Raw genomic sequence first — 9288 nt, 5'->3', positions numbered from 1 at the left:
GGTTGTTTGTAAAAGCGCAAGTTATTTGTAATAATGAAAGTTATTTACAATAGTAGAAGCTATAAGTACTCAGAGGCCACAGTGAAGTATCCTCCAAGAACTTAGGAATGAGGAAACTGCATTTCCCACTGAGTGCTGAATGGCAGAATCAACCCAAAATGGATCAGAAACCAAAGACAAAGTCAATGGAAGGAGAGAGAAAAGCTACTGGCTCACAGGACTTGATTGAGGGCATCAATTCCCAAAATAAATATTGTGCCCATCAGAAGAGGTTTTGCACACAGACATGCAGAAATCAAGAGAGTGACCATGGGCAGAGCCCATTGAAGCCCTCGTGTGCATCTCGGCCAGCAGATGTCCCGAGTTCTGTTCTATGACAAGACCATTCCCAAGACGAGAAGGAGGCACTAGACCACGAAAATGGGGCCATTAGAGGTAGTCCACCCTTTTCCTCGTTCCAAGCTCACCAGGGGACCATCTGATCACCCTGGCACTTGACCACAGGAAGAGTTGTGGCATTCTGGTGTCTTTCTCCTGGGAAACTAAAAAGGAGTTTACAATTATGTTAGCCTTCCAACACAGGCCAAAGGGGATGCCGTTTATGCCAGTGCTACCATGCACAATCCCTGTGTGTGCGATAGTTGTATTTCTTACTGAACGACAAAAAGGGTGGCATTCTGATGTCTCCCTCAGGCCCCTGTGCAGTGAAGTTAGCACAAATCAATCTTTCAGAAACTTCTCATCACTGGGCACGGCAAGAACAGTTCCAGCCGGCCTGTTCTTTACACCAACTGCACATGCAGGCGTCTAATCATGATTTCTACAGGGAAAGAGAAATCTGAAACAACCAAAATGTTCAACATTAGGGAAAAGCTTAAATAAATTATGCTTTACCCGTCCCATGCAATATAATGTTGTCATTTAAAATCTTTTTTTCAAAGCCTACTTTATTACTTAGAGAAATATTCACACTACATGTTAAAAATGTGTGATTCAGGGACTTCCCTGGTGGTCCAGTGGTTAGGACTGCGGTTTCACTGCAGGGGGCACGGATTCAGTCCCTGGTCTGAGGACTAAGATCCTGCAAGCTGCATGGCATGGCCAAAAGAAAACAAAACAAAAAAAATGTGTGATTGACACTTCAAAAAAAATTTTAGGCAGTTTCTTATAAATTAAACACACAATTACTACATGACCCAGTAATCAAGCTCTTGGACATCTGTCCCAGAGAAATGAAAACATATCTTCACATAAAAACTTGTACATGAGTGCTCATAGTGGCTTTATTCAATCGCCAAAAACTGGAAGCAACCCAGATGTCCTTCAACTCTTTTTGGTAGAGGCTAAAATAAACAGTGACAACAGGCAACATGGCTGACCTACCTCACCTCCTCTAGTTAAACAAACTGGTACATCCATACCACAGAATAGTACTCAGCAATAAAGAGAAGTGAATTAGTGATACACAACTGGACAGATCTCAAGGAAATTATGCTGAGTGGAAAAAAACAATTCTAAAAGGTTTTATATATATATATATATATATATCAAAAGGCAGTTATGATTCATTTATATAACATCTTTGAAAAGACAAAATTTAGACATGGAGAACAGATTAGTGGTTGTCAGGGGTCAGGAATGAGTGAGCGGGTATGAGAGTAAGGGGGTGTGATGATAAAAGGACAAAATGAGAACTTGTGGTACTGGAACTATTCTGGGTTTCACTGTGGTTGTGGATACATGAAACTACACACGTGATAAAACTGTAGAGAACTAAACACACACACACTCACAAATGTGTATAAGTAAAAGAGGGAAATCTGAATAATATCAGTGGATTATAAATGTCAATATGCTGGTTGTGATATTGTACTATAGGTTTTCCAAGGTGTTACCATTGGGGAAAACTTGGTAGAGGGTACGTGGGATCTCTCTTTATTATTTCTTACAACTGCATGTGAATCTACAATTATCTCAAAATAAAAAGTTTAATTTTAAGTGCAATACAGAATTGTAGATGCAACATGATTGCTTTATATAATATTTTTGATCTATATGTACACACAAAATATTTACAATTATTGGCTTTAGGTAGTAGAGATTTTATGGGTGATTTCTGACTTTGTCTATATACTTTTTAATATTTTTCAAATTCCCTACCATGAACATGTATTAATTTTATTTTATAAATATAATGACTATCTTTAAATATAGCATGTTCATTTTTCGTAACCATATCTTAGTGGCGACTCACACAAAGCTTTCATCAATTATCCACCCAAAACTTTTTAATATAAATTGATGCTAAACTAGGAATTCCCAATCCTATGCTTATACAATTCAGTTTTCAGAACAAAAGATGGGACCTTACACCTGAACTCTGATGATCAAGTTGTCCAGCTCCCTCAGTTGCAACATAAAGACCTTGGGTTAAGAAGAACCCTGGGGTCCTTCCAGCCCGTACAGCCCATGGGCCTCATGCTGGTATAAGGCACCTGCTGGGAACCTTGGTCTGTCTGTTTAGAGATTATCTCTAAGATTATCCCAAAGACTGAAAGTGATCCACCTTCTCCCAGACCACATATCTCCTTTTTTTTTAAATAAATTTATTTATTTTTATTTTTATTTATTTTTGGCTGCGTTGGATCTTTGTTGCTGAACGCGGGCTTTCTCTAGTTGCTGAGAGCGGGGGCTACTCTTCGCTGTGGTGCATGGGCTTCTCACTGCGGTGGCTTCTCTTGTTGCGGAGCAGGGGCTCTAGGTGCGCGGGCTTCAGCAGTTGTGGCACGTGGGCTCAGTAGTTGTGGCTCGGGAGCTCTAGAGCACAGGCTCAGTAGTTGTGGCACACAGGCTTAGTTGCTCCGCGGCATGTGGGATCTTCCTAGACTCGAACCCGTGTCCCCTGCATTGGCAGGCAGATTCTTAACTAATGCGCCACCAGGGAAGTCCCGTGATCATATCTCTTGAGGAGTAGCTCAGATTAGAGTGAGAACTGCCTGCCTCCAGCCCTGTGCCTTCTACCCCACGTGGCAACAAAGTCCCCATTTGCACAGGGCAGTAAACCGCCAATAATGGCATGAGACTGCCAGCAGCAGGAATCCATGAGTTTATGAGTCTATAAAATCATTCACTTTCACAGCTGGAACAATTCACGTCTCCTAGGTTAATAAGAAATATGCCTTCGCAAACACTGAGTTGAGGACAGCATGGGGGAATCTCATCTCTGTTGCCACGTTTCCTAAAAAACAACTCCTTGCTCTCTGCAATCCTGTTTCTAACTTCTGCAATAATTAGGGCAGCTTCCCCTGCCTGTCCCCCGCACCTCTCTCCGCCCCTGTATAAATATATTCTGATTCTCTGAAGAACCCTGACTAATACACCTTGCAAAAGTTTTCTCCACTTTCAAATGAATTCACCATTCCTTTAAAGTTGTCTAACATAAGGAATATTATGCAGCCATGAAAACAAATGAGGTAGATCTCTATGTACAAATATGAACTCATTTCCAACTCATATTATTGAATGAAAACAGCAAGTTGCAGAGTGATATATTTATGTAAAGTTCTTTCCTTCCAGAACTCACAAAACTATATTTTCCAAGGGAATACCTGTAGGTACGTAAACATCTAGCAAAGGATCTGGGAGCATTCATACCAAACAAATAACAGTAGTTACATCTATAAAGGTGGAGAGAAGACCAAGGTGGGCTCAAATGTTTTCATTTTTACAAGGGGAATGTGTATTCTTTGTATAATTAAAATTCATTTTATGTAGCAAGTGAATAAAGGAGTTGACCAATGATTTGATTTACAAGAACTGAACCTGCCTGACCCATGGTCTTCCTCATCCTTTCATTTCATCCTTCCAGCTCTCCAGGGTCAAAACCAGGGAGTCACCTTTGACTCCCCTCTTTCTGTGGTGTCCTCTCACCATCAACCCATCAGGATATTCTGTGGGCTTTGTCTTCAATATCTAGTGATTTCTAACCTCGTCCACCACCAGCTCTCATATTTTCTCACCTGTGTTATTGTAAGGGCTTAACTCGCCTCCAGGCTTCCCCCATCACTTCCTCACTGCCTCTTCTTGATATGGCAGCCAGAGAGGTCCCAGGAAAGCCCTGCCCCCTGCCCTTTGCTCCTCTAACCTCATCTCTCACCATCCTCCTCCTCACTCACTCTCTCGCTCTGCTCCAGCCACAGGGATGCCTTGCTCTGCACTTGACACAACCCCGCCCAAGGGGTTTTGCATTTGCTATGCCCTCTACCTATATAAAGTGGACCGCCTCCCCCTGTACTCCTTATCTCCCTCCCCTGCTTTATTTTCCTTCTTAGCATTTATCATATCACCATCTTTTTAGGAACGAAAAAAAGGAAGTTGTTTATTGAGGGCAAGAGGATGTGACCAATATAAAAATCAAAAGCTTATCTGGGACTTCCCTGGTGGCGCAGTGGTTAAGAATCTGCCTGCCAATGCAGGGGACACGGGTTCGATCCCTGGTCCAGGAAGATCTCACATGTCGCGGAGCAACAAAGCCTGTGCGCCACAACTACTGAGCCTGTGCTCTAGAGCCTGCGAGCCGCAACTACTGAAGCCCGCGTGCCTAGAGCCCATGCTCCGCAACAAGAGAAGCCACCACAATGAGAAGCCCGAGCACAGCAACGAAGAGTAGCCCCCGCTCGCCACAACTAGAGAAAGCGTGCACACAGCAACGAAGACCCAATGCAGCCATAAATAAATAAATAAATTTATTTATTTATTTGTTTATTTATTTATTTATTTATTTTTAAAATAAATTTATTTTTTAAAAAAAGCTTATCTGGCTTTAACTGACTCTGCTTTCTCTGCTTGTCAAATGCGAGTTGGATTTTATTTGTACATTTTCTAAGGGGCCCTATCTGCTCATGAAATCCTTATACAGGGGGAAGCTATGGGACAGATTCCTTAAGCGCCCCAGCGGGAGAACTCTAATCATGGTGGGAGTAATTGCTCCATGCTGCCTTCTTCTTTCCCTTCTGCTTCATGTGTACCACAAAATAGTCATTGCACGCAATAGTGAGCCCAGCATTTAGCAAAAAGAAGCTCTGGAAGCCCACTTAACCATCTTACTACAGGTCCAGGTCCTTCAATATTTTGATTTTCCAAAAATCCAGGGAACTCCTTTTCCATGAGTATCCTCAGGTCCTCCTTTGTAGGGTAGACTTTATCGCCGGCAATTTGGGAAACGTGAGTATCATGGTTTCCATGGCATGTTCCATTTGACATGGCCTTTCAGTGAGGTCTTTTGAAACCTTAGTGGAAGGTGTGGAGGGGTCACTTGGCTAGCTGGGATGCGGGCTTAGTTTATCACCTTCTAATATAATATAAACACATTTTTCTTTTCTTTTTTTTTAATCTTCCCAGCACTAGACTTAAAATTCAACAAGGATCAGCATTTATGTCTGTTTTGTTCATTGTCGTATCTCCAGCACCTAAAACAATGTTTGGCACATAGTGGACATGCAATAAATATTTCTTTAATGGGGAATTCCCTGGTAGTCCAATGGTTAGGGCACCATGCTTCCACTGCAGGGGGTGCAGATTTGACCCCTGGTCAGGGAACTAAGATCCCGCATGCCATGCAGTGTGGCCAAAAAAAAAAAAAAAAATTATTGAATGAGTAAAGAATATATTTGACCACAATGTTTCATGAGTTACACAATAATAATGGGAAAAAACCCAAAATGAGACCACATTGATTAGCTTTTGAATTTTGAGTAAATCACTTAGCCTCTTTGTTTTTTTTTCAATTGTGGTAAAAACACACACACATAAAATGAGATTTACCCTCAACAAATTCATAAGTGTACAGTACCATATTGTTAACTATATGCACAATGTTGTACAGGGATTTCTAGAAATTTTTCATCCGTGACTGAAACTCTATACCCATTAAACATCAATTCCCCATTTCCCTCTGGCAACTCCCCCAGCCCCTGGCAACCACCACTCTACTCTCTGTTTCTATGAGGTTGATTACTCTAGATACCTCATATAAGTAGAATCATGCAGTATTTCTCATTCTGTGACTGGTTTGTTTCACTTAGCATAATGTCCTCAAGGCTTATCCATCTTTTTTATGACTGAATGATATTCCGTTGTATGTATATACCACATTTTCTTTATTCATTCATCTGTCGATGTACATTTAGGTTGCTTCCACCTCTTGGCTATTGTGAATAATGCTGAAATGAACATGCGTGCAGACATCTTTTTAAGATCCTGCTTTCAGTTCTTTCAGATAAATACCTAGAAGTGGGATTGCTGGATCATATGTTAGTTCTATTTTTAATTTTTTTAGGAACCTCCATACTGTTTTCCCTAATAGTTGCACCATTTTACATTCCCAGAAACAGTGCACAGGGTTCCAATTTCTCTACATCCTTGCCAGACTTTGTTTGTTTGATAATGGCCATCCTAACAGGTATGATGTGATATCTCATTGTGGTTTTGGTTTGCATTCCCCTGATGATTAGTGGTGCTGAGCACCTTTTCATATAGCTGTTGGCCATTTGTATGTCTTCTTCTCAAAAACCTCAGTTCAAGTCCTTTGCCCGTTTATTAAAAAGGTTATTTTTTTGCTATTGGGTAGTAGGAGTTCCTTACATATTTTGGATATTACCCCTTATAAGACATAAGATTTGCAAATACTTTCTCCCATTCTCTGGGGTGCATTTTTACCCTGTTGAGTGTTTCCTTTGTTGTGCAGAAGGCTTTTAGTTTGATGTCTATTTTGGCTTTCGTTGCCTGTTCTTTCAGTGTCATATCCATGAAATCATTGCCAAAACCAATGTTATGAAGATTTTCCCATATGTCTTCTTCTAGGAATTTTATAGTTTCAAGCCTCAACTTTCTATATCAGTATTTGTATAGCTCTTTCTACGTTTCAAAACACTTTCATATACATTAAACCCTTAAAACAGAAACCCCAGAAGGAGGTCCCTTGGTGCTGAGTCATGATGACAGGCCCTGAGCCTTCGGGAGTTTTACTCTAGAGGTCAGGGGAGGATGGGTACTCCCACCCTGGGACATGTCTTGGTAGTCATATATCTGCCCTTCTACAGCAGAAAGTGCCCAGCCATGCTGACGCAGCAATACCTGCTCCCCATAAAGGAGCCTACTATATTCCCAGCCTCTCCTGGAAGCCAGAATCTGGCCTTGTGCAAAGGAAATGGAGGGCAAAAGCCCATCTGAGATTGCATCCAAGGTTCCTCTTAGCAGAAGTGCTGGGAGCTCATAACTGGAGTCAGAGAATGTAACTCTCCATGGATCTCTGCCTTCCTCATCCCTCCCTATAAGCTACTGTCCACAGACCTCAGTTCACAGCTGAGGGTCTTTTGCTCTGAAACTTACAAAATCATGCAAATTTCTCTCCGGTCAAAGATAGTTAATATTCCTTTCACTAAATGCCACCCAAGGAGGCGTGGTGAGCAGAAGACCAGAGAGAACTTTAGGTGTTTAGACCTTAGGCAGGGCACTGCCCTTCTCTGAGCTGGCTTCCCCATCTATAAAATGAGCAAGAGAAGACTCTTCACAAGGTCATCCACAAGGATTAGGAACATAGTAGGTGCTCAATACACGATCCATCTCTCTTATTTTGTTTGGAGGAGATAGAGTCTGAGACCCCCTGCCCTTCATCACATGAAATGGACGGAAAACAATGTTGATGTAAATAATCAATAAACAATTTATAATAAGGGGTAGAGGAGAGTTTCATGTGAGCCAAAATGAGGACTGTAGCCCAGGAGACACAGATTCAAAAAGCACTTGAATTGTGTTCCACTGGACCACAAAATGAAGGAGGCTTATATACACAAAACCCGTAAAATTACATAAGTTGTTTGCCAAGAATTAGGATTGGAGCTGGCACGAAGTAAGGGTGCTTGTTAAGCATGGATTGGTTGGGGCCCAAAATGGTTGCATAGTTACAAGGGGAGACCCTGAGACCATAAGGTTGCAACTGGCAGCTGCTAGAAGATATTGTTCTGAAAACAGCTGATGATGTCCTTGAGTTTGAGATAGTTCAGAAAATTCAGGAATTGATGCAAGAATGTGTCTGAAACCACATCCACAATGGCCACCCGGCTCCATTGGAGACGCCTGAACCACAGTTCCTCCGTTTTTATTTTTAAATGATCTTAAATACGTCATCCCCAACAATGGAGAACAAGTGAAAAAGGCTGTTTCTCCAACCAGAAAGTTAAGGCCGAGGACACAGAACACAGGTGGCCATACTGGGTTGGCATTAATGCAAGAATGTTAGCTCCCCGTTGGGACAGGTGTGGAGCTGGATCTGAGGGGAGGAAGCGCTCTCAGACTGGTGGAGGGCAGGGGTATTTCAGGGCGGAATCTATGCTACTTAGGGGGCTGGCATTGGGGGCAGGATCTATGTTACCATGCGGAGGCATGTACAGGGCAGGATCTCTGATACTGTGAGGGAGGGGTCAGGGTCAGAAGGTGATGGGGTGTGTTGGCTGTTGCCGTGGAGAACTCTGATTGTATCCAAAGCTGGTGAGAGACCACCCGGAGGTCCCAGGGTTCATGAGCAGAGCCTCCTGCCTCACAGCTGCGGGGAAGGTTGACTGAAGTGGACCAGAGATCTTCACTTTCTATAAAGAAATCAGGCTGCGGCAGGTAAGGAAGCCTCTTAGCAACATCCCACCCCAGGACTGCATTTCTTCTGGGTGCAGATCTGCTCCCCAGTGGGCCTTATCCAGTGAGGCAGATGAGTGTGGGGTGGTGGTTGATGGGGGGAGGGGTGACTAGATGAAGGCCAGGCAGGTTGGTTTCTGGACCTCTGTGTGCCCTCTCGGTGCAAACGTAAGGCTCTCCAAGACAGAGGTACACAGACTCCTGAATGCCCTCTGCTCCCAGGGGGTCTCAGCAACTCTGAGGCTGGTGGTGGGAGGCAAGGAGCAGGGCCAGGGAAGAGAAACCAGGGAGTGGGGGAGGGGAGAAAAGCCGCTCCTCAGGGACCCTCGGTGACCCTGGGTCACGGACAGCCAGAAGGGACAGGGCCTCAACCTAGGCAGAATTTGGTTTTAAAATGAACATTTTACATTCACCTGGAAAAGGAGAAGGAGAATTTGCTCCTACTGGGTGCTTTCCATGTGGCAGTTTCTTTCTACACAACACAAAGTTTAATTTAATGTTCCACCAAAATCCGAAGCTGAATTTCAGGAGTGTCCACCGCGTGCCAGGTACCCTATTTGTCTGCTTTAGGTAGAACTCATGATCCTCACGGTCACTTTG

The 9288-nt window shown here is 43.0% G+C and overlaps 1 pseudogene; it reads right to left on the bottom strand.

The window, feature by feature from the left end:
• Positions 1–4964: 4964 nt before the first annotated feature.
• On the bottom strand, positions 4965–5255 carry LOC103005163 (protein S100-A10-like; annotated as a pseudogene).
• Positions 5256–9288: the final 4033 nt, after the last annotated feature.

Source organism: Balaenoptera acutorostrata, chromosome 7, assembly GCF_949987535.1.
Source record: "Balaenoptera acutorostrata chromosome 7, mBalAcu1.1, whole genome shotgun sequence".
Taxonomy (NCBI): Eukaryota; Metazoa; Chordata; class Mammalia; order Artiodactyla; family Balaenopteridae; genus Balaenoptera; species Balaenoptera acutorostrata.
The sequence above is the reverse complement of the archived record's forward strand: the minus strand, read 5'-3'. Positions and strand labels throughout refer to the sequence as shown.